Source organism: Arachis ipaensis, chromosome B07 (assembly GCF_000816755.2).
Source record: "Arachis ipaensis cultivar K30076 chromosome B07, Araip1.1, whole genome shotgun sequence".
In the NCBI taxonomy this organism is placed as follows: domain Eukaryota; kingdom Viridiplantae; phylum Streptophyta; class Magnoliopsida; order Fabales; family Fabaceae; genus Arachis; species Arachis ipaensis.
Genome location: NC_029791.2, coordinates 30,458,205 through 30,464,494, shown reverse-complemented (window position 1 = coordinate 30,464,494; position 6,290 = coordinate 30,458,205). Strand labels below are relative to the sequence as shown.

The 6,290-nt window shown below is 38.2% G+C and overlaps 1 long non-coding RNA gene across 1 annotated transcript in view; it reads right to left on the bottom strand.

Moving 5' to 3' along the window:
* The window catches only part of LOC107609595, a 6,791-nt gene extending 3,849 nt beyond the window's left edge, over positions 1-2,942 (bottom strand). The window contains exon 1 of the long non-coding RNA XR_001613204.2: positions 1,981-2,942. This is a non-coding gene — a long non-coding RNA (uncharacterized LOC107609595). The remainder of the gene's footprint in view (positions 1-1,980) is intronic.

The window sequence follows — 6,290 nt, the reverse complement described above, 5'->3', positions numbered from 1 at the left end:
CTCTTAGGTTGCCTCAAGCAACAAACAAACATCTCTTGGGTTGCTTCAAGCAACAAACAAATAAACAAATATCTCTTGGGTTGCCTCAAGCAACAGATAATCATACAATAAGTACTTTACTCTTTCCTTTTTCTTTCATAATTGCAAGTACACAAGCGGGACAAGACCCATGCCCTTGCCAACAATCTCGTATACCAAATAATCTTTTCTTAAAATAATCATTGAAGTTATTATCATTAAATAAGCCTTAAATGTCGATTTTGATTAAGTCCTTATACTTTTATAAAAATTTGGACATAATCTCCTTTAAAAATAGGACTTAGCCACCCTTACGGGTCCCAACCAAACAATTTACCAAACTCTTTTCAACCTCTCCAATATCAAATCAATTCAGAATCAAACAAATTCCAACATTGAATCAGTCCTATGACGCTAAGGTTCATCTTTAATTTTATGAACTCATAACTCTCACTCAGACATTCTCAGCACTCTATCTTCTTTTCTGTTTAGTATAGCAAATAAACTCAGAATTGCACAAACTTTATGTCCAGGCGTTCATCTTGAAATAAGGTTTCTAACAAACTAAAGATCATAATTTTCTGATTTCTCTAGCCTTAGGAATAGAGGAAAAACTGTTACTGCTCTGCAGTGCGTAAAACCAGAAAAATAGCAGCAGCATGTGATATTCAAAATTCAATATAAAATCCAAGTTAAATCCAATGACTTTAAAAATTAATATAGTTTAACTTTACTCATCCAGGTTTCTTTTCCAATTTATCCCAGGTCAATATCATTTTTAATGAAGAAGTTATATAACCTAGAAGTTGACTAATTTTCTGCAGAATTCTGTTTTAAAACTTAATGAACTTATCTTCTTGCAAGTCCCATAACTTACTCATTAAAATATGGATAGCCCTGAAATTTAAGTCACATATGCTAAACATACTTAATTTTCACTTCCAATTGGTTGCACCTCGATATCCAACCAGGTTCAAAAGTTATAAACTTCCAAATTTACTGATTTGAGAAAACAGAATCTGGCCTTTACTGCATAATACATCGTATTTCAAAAATTCATATCTTTTAAACAGCAAGTTCAACGGTTCTGAAATTTTATGAAATTAAAATAATAGAACTAGAGTTTCATTTAAAATTGGTTTCGCTTCAAATTTCAATTCAGAACATTCACAGCGGAGCCAACAAGTTACTGCTGTTCCAAAAATTCTGCAGTAAAAATCAGATCCCACAACCATTACTCAAAAATTCACCATAAATCTTATATTTAATGAAAAGATCTCAAACTCTCCAATTCAGTCCCAATTATTCCCAAGTTTAACCAGGACTTATTTCAATGCAATTCCGATCATCACAGAATTAGTTACAGTCTTTCTAAGTTACTATTTTCACTTAAAGGTAATGCAGAAAATCAGATTTTACGGCTTAACTTTGAAAAATCATAACTAAATCTTCAGTTAATACGAAACCTTCATATTTAAATCCTAACAACTACACTTGTTAAAGTTTACTCAGATTTTAATCTCATACCATTTCGATCACTACCAAATTACTAGGCCGTCCTCAAAGTAATCATTCTATTTTGAAAACCAGATTTTTAATAATAGTTTAGCCTTTTAGGCCCTAATTCTTCAACAATTCTCAATCCAATATCAAATATATCAAATGATTATCTTAGTCTCAACCATTTATACATAATCATTCAAAACCACAATCCTCTACTATCTCAAGTCACTTTCACAGCCATAGCAATATACCAAACAACCATTTCAACAACCAATAATCAATAATTCAATCATCTACCACACATAATTACAATCAATTCAATCACAGCACCAAGCACAATCGCAATCACAATCCAACATTCATATAATCAATTAATTACTCACAACTATTAATACTACTTGCAGTTATTCAGTAAACCTTATTGGAATTCCTAAATTAAAATCATTTTAAACCCCCTACCTCGATTAGCCGAAATTTGATAATTAAGCGTAGCCAACCCCTCTTTCATCTTAATTCGTAGCAGCAACTGACTCGAACCAAGCTAGCAACAGCAGCAGCAGCAGCAACTCTTACAGTTCTTTATTATCACCAACACTATCACCTTTGATAGTTTCATTAGCAAACAGGAAAGGCATAGCAGCAGCGTTAAACAGAGACATAGGTTTTCCTTACTCATAACAGAGAAGACTAAGAAATAAAATGGAAGCAGAGTAAGGATTAAAGCTTATAGGTTCAAGAATAGGAGAATCAGAACCAAAACACGAAGGCTGGTGCTGTTTTAAACTCTGGTGACAGTGCACGACTCACCAACGACCCTGACAGTGGCGGAGGTCCTTTCTCCCTCTCATCTGCGTGTATTCTGCGATGGTGACAGCTTGGAGTGGACTCCACCCATGACCAGCGGCACGGCAGTGCAGCCTCAGAAGTAGCTATGAGGCTAGCAACAGCAAGACAGTTCGATGGTGATGAAGGCACGACGGAGGCACAGCGGCGCTACTCTTCACACACGAGCTCCCCTCTCCTCTGGTATGCGATGACAGTGGCGCTAATCGAAGCTCCATGGACGGCGGCGACAAAACCCTACCAGTGGCAGCGGCGGATCGGTCGCGTTGGAGGCACAGTGACGTCCCATTCCTCTCGGCCTTGGCTCGCGTTACGACGTCGTCTTCTCTTCTCCGTGGCAGTGTTGACGGTGGTGGAACGGGCTCGGCGTGACGACCTGCTGGACGGTGGCGGTGCACGATGAGGATGACGGCAGCGGCAGTCAAGCGCGACAGCAGCGGCGTCTTCTTTCTCTTCTTCCCGCAAATCTCTTTCTCTGATCTGCGTTGTGTGACCGTTGGGGTAAGGAAGTGTGGCTGGCAGCTGCTGAGGGTTGGAGGAAATTAGGTTAGGGTTTCTGATTTTCAATTTGGGAATTAGGGTTTGAAATTAGGATTTTATAAAAAAATATAGATAGATATGAATAGATATTTTGATAAAATTGAAAGGTAGAGTAATTTTAAAACCAAATATACTCTCTTAAAAATATGGAATTACGCAAACTTTATGTCCAGGCGTTCATCTTGAAATAAGGTTTCTAACAAACAAAAGATCATAATTTTCTAATTTCTCTAGCCTTAGGAATAGAGGAAAAACTATTACTGCTCTGCAGTGTGTAAAACCAGAAAAACAGCAGCAGCATGTGATATTCAAAATTCAATATAAAATCCAAGTTAAATCCAATGACTTTAAAAATTAATATAGTTTAACTTTACTCATCCAGGTTTCTTTTCCAATTTATCCCAGGTCAATATCATTTTTAATGAAGAAGTTATATAACCTAGAAGTTGACTAATTTTCTGCAAAATTCTGTTTTAAAACTTAAAGAACTTATCTTCTTCCAAGTCCCATAACTTACTCATTAAAATATGGATAGCCCTGAAATTTAAGTCACATATGCTAAACATACTTAATTTTCACTTCCAATTGATTGCACCTCGATATCCAACCAGGTTCAAAAGTTATAAACTTCCAAATTTACTGATTTGAGAAAACAGAATCTGGCCTTTACTGCATAATACATCGTATTTCAAAAATTCATATCTTTTAAACAGCAAGTTCAATAGTTCTGAAATTTTACGACTTTAAAATAATAGAACTAACGTTTCATTTAAAATTAGTTTTGCTTCAAAATTCAATTCGGAACATTCAAAGAAGAGCCAACAAGTTACTGCTGTTCCAAAAATTCTGCAGTAAAAATCAGATCCCACAACCATTACTCAAAAATTCACCATAAATCTTATATTTAATGAAAAGATCTCAAACTCTCCAATTCAGTCCCAATTATTCCCAAGTTTAACCAGGACTTATTTCAATGCAATTCCGATCATCACAGAATTAGTTACAGTCTTTCAAAGTTACTATTTTCACTTAAAGGTAATGCAGAAAATCAGATTTTACGGCTTAATTTTGAAAAATCATAACTAAATCTTCAGTTAATACGAAACCTTCATATTTAAATCCTAACAACTACACTTGTTAAAGTTTACTCAGATTTTAATCTCATACCATTTCGATCACTACCAAATTACTAGGCCGTCCTCAAAGTAACCATTCTATTTTGAAAACCAGATTCTTAATAATAGTTTAGCCTTTTAGGCCCTAATTCTTCAACAATTCTCAATCCAATATCAAATATATCAAATGTTTATCTTAGTCTCAACCATTTATACATAATCATTCAAAACCACAATCCTCTACTATCTCAAGTCACTTTCACAGCCATAGCAATATACCAAACAACCATTTCAACAACCAATAATCAATAATTCAATCATCTACCACACATAATTACAATCAATTCAATCACATCACCAAGCAATCGCAATCACAATCCAACATTCATATAATCAATTAATTACTCACAACTATTAATACTATTTGCAGTTATTCAGTAAACCTTATTGGAATTCCTAAATTAAAATCATTTTAAACCCCCTACCTCGATTAGCCGAAATTCGATAATTAAGCGTAGCCAACTCCTCTTTCATCTTAATTCGTAGCAGCAACTGACTCGAACCAAGCTAGCAACAGCAGCAGCAGCAACTCTTACAGTTCTTTATTATCACCAACACTATCACCTTTGATAATTTCATCAGCAAACAGGGAAGGCATAGCAGCAGCGTTAAACAGAGACATAGGTTTTCCTTACTCATAACAGAGAAGACTAAGAAATAAAATGAAATCAGAGTAAGGATTAAAGCTTACAAGTTCAAGAATAGGAGAATCAGAACCAGAACACGAAGGCTGGTGCTGTTTTAAACTCTGGTGACAGTGCACGACTCACCAACGACCCTGACAGCGGCGGAGGTCCTTTCTCCCTCTCATCTGTGTGTATTCTGCGATGGTGACAGCTTGGAGTGGACTCCACCCATGACCAGAGGCACGGCGGCGCAGCCTCAGAAGTAGCTATGAGGCTAGCAACAGCAAGACAGTTCGATGGTGATGAAGGCACGACGGAGGCACAGCGGCGCTACTCTTCACACACGAGCTCCCCTCTCCTCTGGTATGCGATGACAGTGGCACTAATCGAAACTCCATGGACGGCGGCGACAAAACCCTACCAGTGGCAGCGGCGGATCGGTCGCGTTGCAGGCACAGTGACGTCCCCTTCCTCTCGGCCTTGGCTCACGTTACGACGTCGTCTTCTCTTCTGCGTGGCAGTGTTGACGGTGGTGGAACGGGCTCGGTGTGACGACCTGCTGGACGGTGGCGGTGTGCGATGAGGACGACGGCAGCGGCAGTCAAGCGCGACAGCAGCGGCGTCTTCTTTCTCTTCTTCCCGCAAATCTCTTTCTCTGCTATGCGTTGTGTGACCGTTGGGGTAAGAAAGTGTGGCTGGCAGCTGCTGAGGGTTGGATGAAATTAGGTTAGGGTTTCTGATTTTCAATTTGGGAATTAAGGTTTGAAATTAGGATTTTATTAAAAAATATACGGTAAAAGTGTCAAATAAATACAATGCACTGCAATAAAAACTCACTAAGCATCCTAAACTTCTTCACCAATTATCCATCCTAGGTTTTCGCTAATCCATGAATAGGCAACTGTCATAAGGGAGTGCTAAATCTAATTCATGTTTCACATGTTTCCCAACTCACTGACTCTTCCACAAATCAGACTCAGAATCATAAGCAAAACTATCACCAGTTGTTCTATCTCAACAATTCTATATCAATACATCATACCTTCACCTGGAGCTAGTGAAACCACATCACTGCGTCTACCCAGGGAGTTCAAATTATCTCATTCAATAATTATCATCATCATGCAATCGTATCATCAATTCATCTCATCAAGAACAGCCCTCAACATCCACCAACACCAGCATGAGGGGCCTCTCAGTTGTACAAACACAAGTAATACAGGCAAGTAATACACAAATATGGTACAAGTAGCACATAGTCAGGTAACATGGCATATATGATGTAGAAATCCAAAACAAACAGGCAAACCCAAACAATTCGAACATATGCAAATGATGAATGCCTGCCCTATGGCTGATGATATCATCTGTGGGTTATATAGCCAACCCGACATGTCCTGGTAGCTAACCATTGGACAGAAACACCCCTTGCGGAGCAAGTAGGTTTGAGCTACAACCCCCTTGCTACTGCCCGCTCAACCCAGAGCCAGTGAAATAATCACTACTGCGGCTACTATCCAGGCGGGTGTCTAAAAGCTCAACCTGGAGCGAGTGGATTCACCACTACTGCCGCTACTACCCAGGC